Source organism: Salmo salar, chromosome 13 (assembly GCF_965601325.2).
Source record: "Salmo salar chromosome 13, fSalSal1, whole genome shotgun sequence".
Classification (NCBI taxonomy): Eukaryota; Metazoa; Chordata; class Actinopteri; order Salmoniformes; family Salmonidae; genus Salmo; species Salmo salar.
The window spans coordinates 3,744,717-3,762,583 of record NC_138303.1 but is presented as its reverse complement, the minus strand read 5'-3'; the positions used below and the strand labels follow the sequence as shown (position 1 = coordinate 3,762,583).

The window sequence follows — 17,867 nt, the reverse complement described above, 5'->3', positions numbered from 1 at the left end:
AGTCATTTGAGAAACCAAGGCTATTGAGTCTGCCGATAAGAATACGTTGATTGACAGAGTCGAACGAAAGCCTTGTCCAGGTCGATGAAGACGGCTGCACAGTACTGTCTTTTATCGATGGCGGTTATGATATCGTTTAGATCCTTGAGCGTGGCTGAGGTGCACCCATGACCAGCTCGGAAACCAGATTGCATAGTGGAGAAGGTATGGTGGAATTTGAAATGGCCGGTGATCTGTTTGTTAACTTGGCTTTCGAAGATTTTAGAAAGGCAGGGCAGGATGGATATAGGTCTTTGAGTCTAGTTTGAGTCTAGAGTGTCTCCCCCTTTGAAGAGGGGGATGACCACGGCAGCTTTACAATCTTTGGGGATCTCAGACGATACAAAAGAGAGGTTGAACAGGCTGGTAATAGGGGTTGCAACAATTTTGGCAGATAATTTTAGAAAGAGAGGTTCCAGATTGTCTAGCCCAGCTGATTTGTAGGGATCCAGATTTTGCAGCTCTTTCAGAACATCAGCTGACTGGATTTGGGTGAAGGAGAAGCAGGGGGGGTCTTGGGCCAGTTGCTGCAGGGGGTGCTGAGATGTTGGCCGGGGTAGGGGTATCAAGGTGGAAAGTATGGCCAGCTGTAGAAAAATGCTTATTGAAATTCTCGACTATCGTGGATTTATCGGTGGTGACAGTGTCCCATAGACTTTACAGTGTCCCAAAACGTTTGTGAATTAGTGCTATAGGATGCAAATATCTGTTTGAAAAAGCTAGCCTTTGCTTTCCTAACTGACTGAGTATATTGGTTCCATACTTCCCTGAAAAGTTGCATATCGCGGGTACTATTCGATGCTAATGCAGAACGCCACAGGATGTTTTTGTGCTGGTCAAGGGCAGTCAAGTCTGGGGTGAACCAAGGGCTATATCTGTTCTTAGTTCTACATTTTTTGAAAGGGGCGTGCTTATTTAAGATGGCGAGGAAAGAACTTTTAAAGAGCAACCAGGCATCCTCTACTGACGGGATGAGGTCAATGTCCTTCCAGGATATCCGGGCCAGGTCGATTAGAAAGGCCTGCTCGCTGAAGTGTTTCATGGAGCGTTTGACAGTGATGAGGAGTGGTCGCTTGACCGCGGACCCATCACGCACGCATGCAATGAGGCAGTGATCGCTGAGATCCTAGTTGAAGACAGCAGAAGTGTATTTAGAGGGCAAGTTCGTTAGGCTGATATCTATGAGGGTGCCCGTGTTTACGGATTTGGGGTTGTACCCGGTAGGTTCATTGATCATTTGTGTGAGATTGAGGGCATCAAGCTTAGATTGTAGGATGGCCAGGGTGTTAAGCATGTGCCAGTTTAGGTCACCTAGCAGCACGAGCTCTGAAGATAGATGGGGGCAATCAAATCACATATGGTGTCCAGGACTCAGCTTGGGGCTGATGGGGGTCTATAACAAGCGGCAACGGTGAGAGACTTGTTTCTGGAAAGGTGGATTTTTAAAAGTAGAAGCTTGAATTGTTTGGGAACAGACCTTAATAGTATGACAGAACTCTGCAGGCTATCTCTGCAGTAGATTGCAACAATGGTAGAAGAGCTTTACCATTGAGGTACAGTGGAGCTCTCCAGGTCCATTGAATAGCTCTACCATTGAGGTAGAGTGGAGCTCTCCAGACGGGCAGGGAGAGAGGAGAGGTAGGCACTAGGACCTCTGAGCAGCCTAACGGGAGGGTGGGAGTATCTATGGGACTCCTCTGTAACTTTCAGAACAATTTTTCCCCAAAGAGAGTGGGAGGCTTTAAAAAGAGGACGTCGGATTGGGAGTTTGGGATAATTCTGACGGAGAGGACAGTGAGAAGTTGAATATATCACTCTTTGGTTCACTGAAGAAGGAGGAGAGAGGGAGAGAGGGACCAAGGGAGAGCATAGACGGAGGTAAGAGCACACGTAGTTTTCCTGTGCTGTTCATGGTGTCTCTGTGTGTGTGTGTGTGTGTGTGTGTGTGTGTGTGTGTGTGTGTGTGTGTGTGTGTGTGTGTGTGTGTGTGCGTGTAAAAATCATGTCTGTTTTGCCCATACCTGTCATTAAGTGAAATTTGATCCTTCGAGTTTTCATTTGTAGCAAACAGAAGCTAAATAGGAGGTCCCACGACAGTGCCAACCAGAGGTAACTAATCACTGTCTAAAGTACAGGAGAGTAAATAATAACAATAATAATAATAATTAGGAGAGTAAAATAATGTATTTCTATCTTTAGAACAGAGTTTTCTTGAACAGATGTAAACGTATATAGCTGGAACTGTGACAGACAGTGTTTTCTGAGGAATGGTTGAACAGATGTAAACGTATATAGTTGGAATTGTGACAGACAGGGCTTTCAGGTGAATGGTTGTACAGATGTAAACGTGTGTAGTTATTGTGATCCTGTTCTCTATGCTGTGACCCTGTGTTAGTTAAACAGTCTGTCTGTTACCTGTTAGAAAGAGGTGCGAGAGGGGGAAGGGAGGAGAGGAGAGGAGATGGATGGATGGGGGAGGGAGGGAGGTGGGAGAGTGGGGAGGGAGGAGAGAGAGGGGGGATAGAATAGGGAAAGGAGAGAGGGTAGGGGGAGGGAGGGGAGTTCGAACTTCAATGGGAGCAACCTCAGGTTACGCAAACTCTTTCTCTTTCTCTCACCCCTTTCTCTCTCCTCTCTTAAACTCAAAATTCAAGCTGCTTTATTGGCATGAAAAACATTGTGTCAATATTGCCAAAGTAACAATTTATAAAATAGACATCGTAATAAAATAATACATTATAATAATTATTTAAAAAAATAACTATGTAATAACAACAATAAAATGGTAACAGTCAATAGAAAAATGTAATACATTATGGGGACAATAAAAGCCTAAATAAGGAAAATGAACATGTTACTATAATGAACGCTAAAGTGAATGCTACCACCAGCAGCATTTATACCTGTAATATATCTATCTACCAGCTACTAAAACTATAACTCACAAACGGTCATCATCACCGTTATGTCAGTAATACAACTGTCATCATCATTACTACTACTTCTACCAACGCTATCATTAAACTACTACCATTACCATCAGCCCTACTACCCATACATACCACTATGATTTGGAGTGATAATAATAATAATAATAATAAAAATAACAAAAAAATTATATTAATAATAATAATAATAATAAATAATAATAATATTAATAATAATATTAATAAAAATATAATAATACTAAAAAAAAAAAAACATAATAATAATAATAATAATAAAAAATATATATATTAATAATAATACTAATAAAAAAATTATATTAAAAAAAGTACTAATTATAATATCAATAATAATAATAAATAAAATAATAATACAAATAATAATAATAAAAAATAATATTAAGAATAAAAATAATAATAATAATAATAATAATAATTACACTTACTTTTTAGTCATTTAGCACATGACTTCCCAAACTTGGTCCCCCAGCTGATTCAAATAATCAAACCTTGGTGAGTTGGTTATTTGAATCAGCTGTGTAGTGCTAGAACAAAACCCAAAATATACACCCAGGGTGGGCCCCAGGACGGCGTTTGAGAAACACCGATTTAGCAGACACTCTTATCCAGAGCAATTTACAAGAGCAATTATGATTAAGTGCCTTGTTCAAGGGCACATCGATAGATTTTTCACCTCGTCGGCTCAGGAATTCAACCAATATTAACAAGTAAGTTACTAATTACTATGCAGTAACCATGTATTTCTATGTCTGCTGGTTTGTATTCTCTGTTTAGATAGCCATTTAGTCGGCTTTGAGATTTTGTTTAGTTTTTCCAATGTTGTAAATATGAGTCATTTGATTGGTTCATGATTTTGTTTATTTGAATTCTTTCTTTTGAATCAGTGCTGGTGTCAGCTTGGTTGGTGAGGTCCAACACCAGCTGACTGAGAAGGCTCATTTCTGGGCTCAGCTCTTGGGTTTGAAGTGATTTAGATTAGAGACTTTGGACTTGAATTTACAGTGCCTTCGGAAAGTATTCAGACCTTGATTTTTTTCCACATTTTGAAGCCTTATTCTAAAATGTATTAAATCGTTTTTTTCCTTCATCAATCTACACACAATACCCCATAATGACATCACAATAACCCATAATGACATCATGACATCACAATACCCCATAATGACATCACAATACCCCATAATGACATCACAATACCCCATAATGACATCACAATACCCCATAATGACAAAGCAAAAACAGGTTATTAGAAATGTTTACTAATTTATAAAAAATTAAAAACTGAAATATCACATTTACATAAGTATTCAGGCCTTTTACTCAGTACTTTGTTGAAGCATCTTTGGCAGCGATTACGTCCTTGAGTCTTCTTGGGTATGACGCTATAAGCTTGGCACACCTGTATTTGGGGAGTTTCTCCCATTCTTCTCTGCAGATCCTCTCAAGCTCTGTCAGGTTGGATGGGGAGCGTTGCTGCACAGCTATTTTCAGGTCTCTCCAGAGATGTTCGATCGGGTTCAAGTCCAGGCTCTGGCTGGGCCACTCAAGGACATTCAGAGACTTGTCCTGAAGCCACTCCTAAATTGTCTTGGCTGTGTGCTTAGGGTCGTTGTCCTATTAGAAGGTGAACCTTCGCCCCAGACTGACGTCCTGAGCACTCTGGAGAAGGTTTTCATCAAGGATATCTCTGTACTTTGCTACGTTTATCTTTCCCTCAATCCTGACTAGTCTCCCAGTCCCTGCCACTGAAAAAAAGCACTAGTAAGCCAGTGACTTAGGGTCAGAGGTAGAGAATCTCAGTGGAGAGAGGGGAGCTGGCCAGGCAGAGACAGCAAGGGCGTTTCGTTGTTCCAGTGCCTTTCCGTTCACCTTCACACCCCTGGGCCAGACTACACTCAATCATAGGACCTACTGAAGAGATGAGTCTTCAGTAAAGGTTGAGACAGAGTCTGCGTCTCTCACATGGATAGACAGACTATTCCATAAAAATTTAGCAATATAAGAGAAATCCCTGCCTCCAGCTGTTTGCTTAGAAATTCTAAGGACAATAAGGAGGTCTGCATCTTGTGACCATAGCGTACGTGTAGGTATGTACAGCAGGACCAAATAGGCAAGATAGGTAAGAGCAAACCCATGTAATGCTTTGTTAGTTAGCAATACAATCTTGAAATCAGCCCTAAACTTAGCCTTAACAGGAAGATAATGTAGAGAGGCTAGCACTGGAGTAAAAGTATACTTTTTTGTGGTTCTAGTCAAGATTCTACCAGCCGTGTTTAACACTAAGTGTACTTAGTGCTTTATCCGGGTAGCCGGAGAGTAGAGCATTGCACTAGTCTAACATAGAAGTGACAAAAACATGGATTAGCTTTTCTGCATTATTGACAGAAAGTTTCAGATTTTTTTGCAATGTTACGAATATGGAAAAAAAGCTGTCCTTCAAATATTCTTGATATGTTCGCCTAAAGAGTGATCAGGGTCCAGAGTAACGCCAAGGTCCTTCAGTTTTATTTGAGACGACTGTACAACCATCAAGATACATGTTCAGATCCAACAGCAGATCCCTTTATTTCTTGGGACTTAGAACCTGCCTCTGTTTTATCTGAGTTTAAAAGTAAAACATTTGCCACCATCCACTTCCTTATGTCTGAAACACAGGCTTCCAGAGAAGACAATATTGGGGCTTTACCATGTGTCATCGAAATGTACAGCTGTGTGTCGTCCACATAGCAGTGAAAGTTAACATTGTGTGTTCCTAATGACATCACCAAGAGGTACAATATATAGTGGTCCTAAAACGGAACCTTGAGGAATACCGACACTTACAATTGATGTGTCACAGGACAAACCATCCACAGAGACGAACTGATATATTTCTGACAGAGAAGATCTAAACCAGGACAGAACGTGTCCATGTAGACCAATTAGGGATGGTGTCAAAAGCAGCACTAAGGGCTAGGAGCACGAGGACAGATGCAGAGACTTGGTTTGATGCTATTTAAAGGTAATTTACCACCTTCACAAGTGCAGTCTCAGTGCTATGATGGGGTCTAAAACCAGACTGAAGTGTTTCTTATACAATATTTGTCTTCAGGAAGGAAGTGAGCTTTTAAAAATAACAAATTGAGAGAAATGGGAGATTCGACATTGGCCGATAGTTTTTGACATTTTCTGGGTCAAGGTTTGGCTTTTTCAAGAGAGGCTTTATTACTGCCACTTTTAGTGCATTTGGTACACATCTGGAGGATAGGGAGAAGTTTATTATTTATTATGTTCATCATAGGAGGGCCAAGCACAGGAAGTAGCTCTTTCTGTAGTTTAGTTGGAATAGGTTCCAGAATGCAGCTGGAAGGTTTAGAGGCCATGACTATTTTCATAAATGTGTCGAGAGATAAAGGATTACAAATCTTGAGCAGTTCTGTGCAGACTCAGGACAACTGAGCTTTGGAGAAAATTTCAGGTTAAAAGAGGAGTCCGTAATTTAATCTTTAATGATCATGATCTTTTCGGCGAAGTTTATGAATTCATCACTGCTGAAGTAAAAGCCATCCTCTCTTGGGGCTGCTTTTTTGTTAGCTTTGTGAAAGTATCAAAAATAAATGTAGGATTGTTCTCATTCTCCTCAAAATAGGATGATCGAGCAGCAGTGAGGGCTCTTCGATATTGCACAGTCCAAGCTAGTCGGGAGTCTTCCAGTTTGGTGGAGTGCCATTTCCGTTACATTTTTCTGTAAGTTTACTTGTTTTTGGGGGTGCGACTGCATCTAGGGTATTACACATGGTTAAATTTAGTTCCTCAGTTAGGTGGTTAACCGATTGTTGTACTCTGACGTCATTGGGTAAGTGCACGGAGTCTGGGAGGGCATCTAGGAATCTTTGGGCTGTCCAATAATTTTTTGCATGGCTTTTGATTAACCTTGGTTTGGGTCTGAGCAGATTATTTGTTGCGATTGCAAACGTAATAAAATGGTGGTCCGATGGTCAAGGATTATGAGGAAAAACATTAAGATCCACAACATTTATTCCATGGGACAAAACTAGGTCCAGAGTATGACTGTGGCAGTGAGTAGGTCCGGAGACATGTTGGACAAAACCCAAATCAAATCAAATCAAATTTATTTATATAGCCCTTCGTACATCAGCTGATATCTCAAAGTGCTGTACAGAAACCCAGCCTAAAACCCCAAACAGCAAGCAATGCATGTGAAAGAAGCACGGTGGCTAGGAAAAACTCCCTAGGAAAAACTCCCTAGAAAGGCCAAAAATCGAGGAAGAAACCTAGAGAGGAACCAGGCTATGAGGGGTGGCCAGTCCTCTTCTGGCTGTGCAGGGTGGATATTATAACAGAACATGGTCAAGATGTTAAAATGTTCATAAATGACCAGCATGGTCAAATAATAATAATCATAGTAGTTGTCGAGGGTGCAACAAGCACGTCCGGTGAACAGGTCAGGGTTCCATAGCCGCAGGCAGAACAGTTGAAACTGGAGCAGCAGCACGGCCAGGTGGACTGGGGACAGCAAGGAGTCATCATACCAGGTAGTCCTGAGGCATGGTCCTAGGGCTCAGGTCCTCCGAGAGAAAGACAGAAAGAGAGAAAGAGAGAATTAGAGAGAGCATATTTAAATTCACACAGCACACCGGATAAGACAAGAGAAATACTCCAGATGTAACAGACTGACCCTAGCCCCCCGACACATAAACTACTGCAGCATAAATACTGGAGGCTGAGACAGGAGGGATCAGAAGACACTGTGGCCCCATCCGATGATACCCCCGGACAGGGCCAAACAGGCAGGATATAACCCCACCCACTTTGCCAAAGCACAGCCCCCACACCACTAGAGGGATGTCTCCAACCACCAACTTACCGTCCTAAGACAAGGCCGAGTATAGCCCACAACGATCTCCGCCATGGCACAACCCAAGGGGGGGCGCCAACCCAGACAGGAAGACCACGTCAGTGACTCAACCCACTCAAGTGACGCACCCCTCCCATGGACGGCATGGAAGAACACCAGTAAGCCAGTGACTCAGCCCCTGTAAAAGGGTTAGAGGCAGAGAATCCCAGTGGAAAGAGGGGAACCGGCAAGGCAGAGACAGCAAGGGTGGTTCGTTGCTCCAGCCTTTCCGTTCACCTTCACACTCCTGGGCCAGACTATACTTAATCATAGGACCTACTGAAGAGATAAGTCTTCAGTAAAGACTTAAAGGTTGAGACTGCATCTCTCACATTGGTAGGCAGACCATTCCATAAAAATGGAGCTCTATAGGAGAAAGCCCTACCTCCAGCCATTGAGTCAATGATGGCTCCGAAAGCCTTTTGGAGTGGGTCTGTGGACTTTTCCATGTGAATATTAAAGTCACCAAAAATGTGAATATTATCTGCTATGACTACAAGGTCCGATAGGAATTCAGGGAACTCAGTGAGGAATGCTGTATATGGCCCAGGAGGCCTGTAAACAGTAGCTATAAAAATGGATTGAGAAGGCTGCATAGATTTCATGACTAGAAGCTCAAAAGACAAAAACGATTTATTTTATTTTTTAATATAAATTGGCTATCGTAAATGTTAGCAACACCTCCGCCTTTGCGGGATGCACGGGGGATATGGTCACTAGTGTAACCAAGAGGTGAGGCCTCATTTAACACAGTAAATTCATCAGGCTTAAGCCATGTTTCAGTCAGGCCAATCACATCAAGATTATGATCAGTGATTAGTTAATTGACTATAACTGCCTTGGAAGTGAGGGATCTAACATTAAGTAGCCCTATTTTGAGATGTGAGGTATCACAATCTCTTTCAATAATGGCAGGAATGGAGGAGGTCTTTAGTCCAGTGACATTGCTAGGGCGAACACCGCCATGTTTAGTTTTGACCGAGCTAGATTGAGGCATAGACATGGTCTCAATGGGGATAGCTGAGCTGACTACACTGACTGTGCTAGTGGCAGACTCCACTATGCTGGCAGCCTGGCTAACAGCCTGCTGCCTGGCCTGCACCCTATCTCATTGTGGAGCTAGAGGAGTTAGAGCCCTGTCTATGTTCGTAGATAAGATGAGAGCACCCCTCCAGCTAGGATGGAGTCCGTCACTCCTCAGCAGTCCAGGCTTGGTCCTGTTTGTGTGTGAGTCCCAAAAAGAGGTACAATTATCTACAAATTCTATCTTTTGGGAGGGGCAGAAAATAGTTTTCAACCAGCGATTGAGTTGTGAGATTCTGCTGTAGAGCTCATCACTCCCCCTAACTGGTAGGGGGCCAGAGACAATTACTCGATGCCGACACATCTTTCTAGCTGATTTACACGCTGAAGCTATGTTGCGCTTGGTGACCTCGGACTGATCCCATCCTAACGTCGTTGGTGTCAATGTGGATAACAATATCTCTATACTCTCTACACTCACCAGTTTTAGCTATAGCCAGCACACTCTTCAGATTAGCCTTAACGTTGGTAGCCCTGCCCCCTGGTAAACAGTGTATGATCGCTGGATGATTCGTTTTAAGTCTAATACTGCGGGTAATGGAGTCGCCAATGACTAGGGTTTTCAATTTGTCAGAGCTAATGGTGGGAAGCTTCGGCCTCTCAGACCCCGTAACGGGAGGAGTAGAGACCAGAGAAGGCTCGGCCTCTGACTCCGACTCGCTGCATAATGGAAAGAAACGGTTGAAACTTTCAATCGGCTGAATGAGCGACACCGGTTGAGCATTCCTACAGCGTTTCCTTCCAGAAGCCATGAGAAAATTGTCCGGCTGCAGGGGAGGGGGGGGGGGGGGTTACATTATTACATTATTACGCTGTTTCATCTACACTTCAATAGCCTAACGATTGCATCTGAGATGGGCTTTTTTTTTGCAACACGGCTATCCTCACCATAAGGCCATCGTTCTCCTGTATATTATGAGAACAGCGATTGCAATTAGATGGCATAGTGTTAATATAACTACTCAGCTTTTTCGGAGATCCTGTAGAACAATATTTTACCAAGAGAGTTTTTATCTATATTTTTCTATTTACCACCACAAACCAATGCTGCCACTAAGATCACACTCAATGATCTGTATAAACCCATAAGCTCATCCGGAGGCGGGGCTCTTAGTGATCTTAAATTAGTTTTACCTCATTTCTACCAGCATGTTAATAAATGTGCAACCAGAGGATTACCACCATTACTCCACACAGAGAGATATGAAAGATTTGGCAAATCTGACCATAACTCTATCCTCTTGATTGTTGCTTACAAGTACTAAAGGAGAAAGTACCAGTGACTCGCTCAATACGGAAGTGGTCAGATGAAGCAGATGCTAAACTACAGGACTGTTTTGCTGCACAGACTAGAATATGTTCCGGGATTCATCCGATGGCATTGAGGAGTACACCACCTCAGTCACTGGCTTCATCAATAAGTGCATCGACAATGTAGTCCCCACAGTGACTGTATGTACATACCCCAACCAGAAGCAATGGATTACAGGCAACATCCGACTGAGCTAAATGGTAGAGCTGCCGCTTTCAATGAGTGTGACTCTAACCCAGACGCTTATGAGAAATCCTGCTATGCCCTCTGACAAACCATCAAGCAGGCAAAGCGTCAATAAAAGACTAAGAGCGAATCCTACTACACCGGCTCCAACACTCTACAGATGTGGCAGAGCATGCAAACTGTTATTGACTACAGAGGGAAGCACAGCCGCGATCTCCCCAGTGACACGAGCCTACCAGATGAGCTAAATTCCTTCTATGCTCACTTCTAGGCAAGCAACACTGAAGCATGCATAAGAGCACCAGCTGTTCCGGATGACTGTGTGATCATGCTCTCCGTAGCCGATGTGAGTAAGACCTTTAAAACAGGTCAACATTCACAAGGCCACAGGGCCTGACGGATTACTAGGACACGTACCCAGAGCATGCGCTGACCACCTATCCCTGCCTCGGTCTGTAATACTAACTTGTTACAAGCAGACCACCATAGTCCCTGTGCCCAAGAACACCAAGCTAACCTGCCTAAATGACTATCGCCCCATAGCACTCACATCTATAGCAATGAAAGGCTGGTCCTGGCTAACATCAACACCATCATCCCAGACACCCTGGACCCACTCCAATTTGCATACGACCCCAACAGATCAACAGATGACGTAATCTCTATTGCACTCCACACTGCCCTCACCCACCTGGACAAAAATTACACCAATGTTTCCGCCACTGCAGGTGACGGCAGAGACTGGGGACTGGCAAGGGGGTCTGGAGGACTTGCTTGACTTTAACACTCCGAGCCTGGGGGAGTTTGAGGGGGTGGGAGGTAAAGCCCTATACAAAATCTGCATTAAGGTGAGGAACATTAGGAGCAACATTTTTATTTATTTTATTTTATTCCACCTTTATTTAACCAAGTAGGCAAGTTGAGAACAAGTCCTTTATTTAACCAGGTAGGCAAGTTGAGAACAAGTTCTCATTTACAATTGTGACCTGGCCAAGATAAAGCAAAGCAGTTCGACAACATACAACAACACAGAGTTACACATGGAGTAAAGCAAACATACAGTCAATAATATAGTAGAAAAATAAGTCTATATACAATGTGAGCAAATGAGGTGAGATAAGGGAGGTAAAGGCAAAAAAAGGCCATGGTGGCAAAGTAAATACAATATAGTAAGTAAAACACTGGAATGGTAGATTTGTAGTGGAAGAAAGTGCAAAGTAGAAATAGAAATAATGGGGTGCAACATACTCCCAGTAAAAAAAAGGTCAGGTGGAGAGATCTACAGGGAGCCACTAACAGCTTGTTGGGTCGACCCAGGAGTCAGACAAGGCTGTCCTTTCTGTGTCATGAGTGATGACTGAAACTGTGCATCCTTTCTTCCCCCTTATTTTACCAGGTAAGTTGACTGAGAACACGTTCTCATTTACAGCAACGACCTGGGGAATAGTTACAGGGGAGAGGAGGATGAAGGTGTGGCAGGGCAGCCTAGTGGTTAGAGCATTGGACTAGTAACCAAAAGATTGCAAGATAGAATCCCCCGAGCTGACAAGGTACAAATCTGTCGTTCTGCCCCTAAACAAGGCAGTTAACCCACTGTTCCTAGGCTGTCATTGTCAATAAGAATTTGTTCTTAACTGACTTGCCTAGTTAAATAAAGGTCAAATAAAAAAAACTGAATGAGTTAATTGGAAGCTTGGGATGATTAGGTGACAATGATGGTATGAGGGCCAGATTGGGAATTTAGCCAGGACATCAGGGTTAACACCCCTACTATTACGATAAGTGACATGGGATCTTTAGTGACCACAGAGAGTCAGGTCATCTGTTTAACATCCTAGCCGAAAGACAGCACCCTACACAGGTGTCACAAACCGGCTCGAAGTCCGTAACAAAAAAGGAGACAATGTGGAGATTGGGAATAACAGAAATGTATTTATTAACTGAAGTAACCTATATACAATAAACAATGGTGTGTGTAGTCAGTAGTGTCAGTGAGTGGTTGCCTGTATAGATGTGATAATGAGGGGTGCTGAAAGGTGCCAAAACAAACAAACAAAATGGCCACAAAAATGCCACAACCAAAATCCAACAGTGTGTCTGCATGGAGAGAGTCTCCCCCAATGAATGGGGAAGAGGTGTATTTATCCCGGGTCACACCCGAGCCCAGGTGTGTCCCATTTCGCTGACGACCCACCTAGCTCCGCCCACCGTCATCCTATTAAGGAAAACAAGAACAAAAAGAAAGAATTCAGCAGACACAGTACATCATTCCCAATCACTACCCTGGGGGATTGGGATATTTTAGACCAGAGGAAAGAGTGCCTCCTACTGGGCCTCCAACACCACATCCAGCAGCATCTGGTCTCCCATTCAGGGACCAACCAGGACCAACCCTGCTTAGCTTCAGAAGCAAGCCAGCAGTGGGATGCAGGGTGCTATGCTGCTGGTTAATGCCATTAATGTCTCTGTTGAAATGACTGTGTGAGAGGTTAGGGGTGGGAGCTTAATGTTGGGGTGTTTATAATGGGGTACAGGTATTTCGAATAAGGAAAACACCAAATGTGTGTTGTTGGATTTTTCTGCTTGGTAAAAGTTGTCTATTTGGCTAACAAGGAGGAACAAGGGTCAAAGGTGGAGGGGAGATAACAGACCCTTTACTAGTATTTAATGGGACGGTCTCTGCGCACCTTGGGGTGGAATTTGAGATCTGTGGGAAAGAAAGTGTGGAGATGTTTAAGGAGATATGGTATGATAGCAGGGGAATATTCTGTATAGCAGGAGGAAGACGGATTGGATATAATGTACAGTGGTAGAAGTGGTGAGATTTTGGTTATTTTAATGTGTGATGATGTTTTGTATCGTGGGGTAGAGGGTAAGGTGAGTATGCAGCTCAGTAGATTTGTTTATTAAATGAGGATGTATCATTAAAGACAAAAAGTCATTTTCTCTCTCTCTCTGTCTCTGTCTCTACTACTCTCTGTCTCTCTCTCTTTCTCTCTCTGTGTCTCTCTCTCTATCTTTATCTCCTCACATTACACAACCATCAGAGTCCCAACCTTTACAATGTGTGTCTGAATTCATGACCATGTTAGTAGGGTGGGGTGTGCGTGCGTGCTAAACACGGACCTAATGCCTGCCCAACCTCCAACCAGGGAATTCCTCACACGCTTCTGACAGGACAGGAATGTTACCGCCATGAACATGTACACACACACACACACAAATAACACACACACACACACAAATAACAAAGTCACTCTCCGCTGTCATCAACATGTTTTCCCAGAGATTGCAGTAATTATTGCCATGTTACACAGTGCCATCCGGTTTGTCACCAAAGCCCCCATATACCACCCACCACTGCGACCTGTATGCTCTCGTTGTCTGGTCCTCGCTACATATTCGTCGCCAAACCCACTGGCTCCAGGTCATCTACAAGTCTCTGCTAGGTAAAGCTCCGACTTGTCTCAGCTCACTGGTCATCATAGCAACACCCACCTGTAACACGCGCTCCAGCAGGTATATTTCACGGGTCATCCCCAAAGCCAACACCTCCTTTTGCCGCCTTTCCTTCCAGTTCTCTGCTGACTGGAATGAACTGCAAAAATCACTGAAGTCGGAAACTTTAATCTCCCTCACTAACTTCAAGCATTGGCTGTCAGAGCAGCTTACCGATCGCTGCAGTTGTACACAGCCCATCTGTAAATAGCCCATCCAACCAACTACCTACCTCATCCCCATATTTGTTTTTGTTTTTTTTCTGCTCTTTTGCACACCAGTATTTCTACTTGCACATCCTCATCTATCACTACAGTGTTATTTGCTAAATTGTAATTACTTCGCCACTATTGGGCTATTTATTGCCTTACCTCCTTACTTCATTTTCACACACTGTATATAGATTTTTCTACTGTGTTATTGACTGTACGTTTGTTTATGTGTAACTCTGTGTTGTTGTTTTTGTCTCAATGCTTTGCTTTATCTTGGCCAGGTCGCAGTTGTAAATGAGAACTTGTTCTCAACTGGCCTACCTGGTTAAATAAAGGTGAAATAAATAAAGAAGTTTGATTGTGTTGACATTCTCAGCCTTAGTTGTCTATTTTGTTTTCAAAATATTAAGTCACTGAATCTGAAGCAGTGCATCCGTACTGTATGTACTGGAATTTTAAGTAAAATAAAATCTACAGTATTTTTAAAACCTCTTATAAAATTAGTTTTGTAGCATAAACTGGGATTTTGATATTTCTGACTGATATTATGATTGTCTGTTTGTTTCATATCTGCAAGGTAGTTAAAACACTATCAGTTCCACTTTAAGTTTATTACAACTCTAGTTGACTGGATGGGTCAACAGACAACATGACATATTAAGGTTATTACAACTCTAGTTGACTTATCATCTCCTCCTTATTTGCATATTTACCAGAGTGCATTTCATTTCGAGTGAATTATAAAAATGTTAGTGACAGAGATATGGTTGTTGCATTCATACATTTTTTTGTTGTTGTTGTTATTTTGCCTTCACAAAGTGAGGTCCAAAGCAAATATGTTATCATTTAAATTACATTATATATTAACGCACATTGTCTAGTTTTACCTGAAACCAGTGGCCTAAAACTCATTGTTTACAGGCCACAACAGGCCTGAAAGTCACATTATGCTGGCTTGCAAAGCGATGTGTAATTTATATTGGAATCCTGCCGGAGTGGGGATATCCAACATTTTAATGTTTATTCACCCACAACCTGCATTCAGGATGGCTGCCAGGTTGAGAAAATACATGTACATTTTAGTCATTCAGCAGACACTGTTATCCAGAGCAACTTACAGTAGTGAATGCATACGTTTGAGTTTGAGTTTATTTTATTTTTTACAGGGACAGTGCACATTAATCAACGTTTCAGTAAAAGTGCCGGTTTTAGCCAGCCGGCTAATTTTCAACCGCAGTCCCTGGGCAGGTTATTAAAAACAATTACAATATAGACAATCAATGAACAGTGAGCACACGCAGAGTAACATAGGACAAGCAAGACATAGCATACAGACAGAGCAACATAGGACAAGAAAGGTGTAGCATACAGACAGAGCAACATAGAACAAAAAGCAACAAGACAAAATCCATAAAAACAACAAAGTGTTTCCACACCTCACAAGCTACAGACAACAGACAACATGGAAAGTGGCAATACACAGATAAGGGATTATGTTCACAAATCTGATTGACCTTTAGCCATGTCTTCATGCATTTTGTGAAAGTGTGATATGTGGTGCAGTTATGTGTGTCTGATGGCAGTGTATTCCAGACATGGGACGCTCTCACAGAGAAAGCGGATTTACTAAAGGTGCTTTTCCTTAAGGGAACTATACAGTCACCTCTCATGGCAGACCTTGTGGATCTGCTGCCATATGTTTGGGTTTTCTGTTTAGCAAACATACTGAGTGGAGGGGGAGCTAGGCCATTTAGGATCTGGAATACAAGACATGCGTCGGTGTATTGCACAAGATTTTCCCAACTCAGGAGCTCATGCTTTCTGAGGATGTAACAGTGATGATGGCTATTGGGCTTCCTATCGAGCACTTTGAGAGCCTGTTTGTAGACAGACTGAATAGGTTTTAATGTTGTATAGCAAGCTTGGGCCCAACTAGTCAAGCAGTATGTTAAGTGGGGGAGTATCATCGATTTGAAGTACAGTCTTGCTGCCTCTGTGGTCAAACAATTTCGTATAAATCGGAAATTAGCTAGGTTGAATTTGGTTATTTGAATTACCTTTTTCACATGCTTTTTAAAAGAGAGGTTGGAATCAAGTATGATGCCAAGGTACTTAAAATCAGATACCATCTGGAGCTTCTCCCCTGATACACAGACATCTGGTTCAGTAGCATCAGATACCATCTGGAGCTTCTCCCCTGATACACAGACATCTGGTTCAGTAGCATCAGATACCACCTGGAGCTTCTCCCCCGATACACAGACATCTGGTTCAGTAGCATCAGATACCACCTGGAGCTTCTCCCCTGATACACAGACATCTGGTTCAGTAGCATCAGATACCACCTGGAGCTTCTCCCCTGATACACAGACATCTGGTTCAGTAGCATCTGTTGCCCTCTTTGTGAAGAACATGCAAACAGTTTTTTTCACATTGAGATGCAAACACGAGTCACTGAGCCACTTTGTAACCTGGACCATTACAGTAGTGAGTTCTTGTGCAGCTTGTTGTTTGCTCTTTGCACATATATCACTGTATCATCTGCATACATTTGAACTTCAGACCCAGTACAGACAGAGGGCAGATCATTAATGTACAGGCTGAACAGGAGGGGCCCCAGTACAGACAGAGGGCAGATCATTAATGTACAGGCTGAACAGGAGGGGCCCCAGTACAGACAGAAGGCAGATCATTAATGTACAGGCTGAACAGGAGGGGCCTCAGTACAGACAGAAGGCAGATCATTAATGTACAGGCTGAACAGGGGGGGCCCCAGTACAGACAGAAGGCAGATCATTAATGTACAGGCTGAACAGGAGGGGCCCCAGTATTGACCCTTGGGGCATGCCCACATCATAGCTAAGAGTGGGCGACAGCTCATTGCTCACTCTGACACACTGAGTTCTGCCTTCAAGGTATGATTTCATCCATCTCAAGGCATCGGGGGAAAAGTTGAACTTGGACAATTTTATGTTGAGAATCTCATGGTTAACAGTATCGAAAGCCTTCCTTAGGTCCAGAAACACAGCCCCAACAACGCCCCTTTTGTCCATCTTGGACTTCCCCATTTTCCAGAAGAAAGCAATTGGCCGTTTCTGTGGAGTGTTTCGCTCTGAAGCCAAACTGCATGGAGTGTAATGTGAAGGGGCTGTTGTTGAGGTGGGAAATCAGTTGTTCTGCTACACACTTTTCAACAACCTTCGACACTACAGGTAGTATACTAATGGGCCTGTAGTTACTCACGTCAGCAGGGTCGCCCGATTTAAAGATGGCCGTTATTATGGCTGACTTCCATACCCTTGGAAACACCCCCAGACCAATAGATGTGTTGGTGACCTTAGTAATGGGGCCAATGAGTGACACTTTGTAGTTTTTAAGAAAGGTAGAGTCCAGCCCAAACTCATCTTTGGATTTAGAGTTCTTTAGTGAGCTAATCACCTTGTTCACCTTTCATACATTTTTTTGTATAATTTTTAAATATATATGTATTTTTTCTTCTCCGTACTGGTCCCTCGTGGGAATCGAACCCACAACCCTGGCGTTGCAAACACCATGCTCTACCAACTGAGCCACACGGGAGCACGGATATGTTCTGAAACTACCTAAACCGTCTCAACTGAACCAACTATTTCAGTAATGGGTGCAAAAGTTCAAGTAACAGATTGGATTAGTTT

The 17,867-nt window shown here is 42.9% G+C and overlaps 1 protein-coding gene across 1 annotated transcript in view; it reads left to right on the top strand.

Moving 5' to 3' along the window:
• The first annotated feature begins 1,768 nt into the window (after positions 1-1,768).
• The window catches only part of LOC106566305 (nerve growth factor), a 207,779-nt gene continuing 191,680 nt past the window's right edge, over positions 1,769-17,867 (top strand). The window contains exon 1 of the mRNA XM_014134212.3: positions 1,769-1,917. The gene's annotated coding sequence lies outside the window, so the exon portion shown is untranslated. The remainder of the gene's footprint in view (positions 1,918-17,867) is intronic.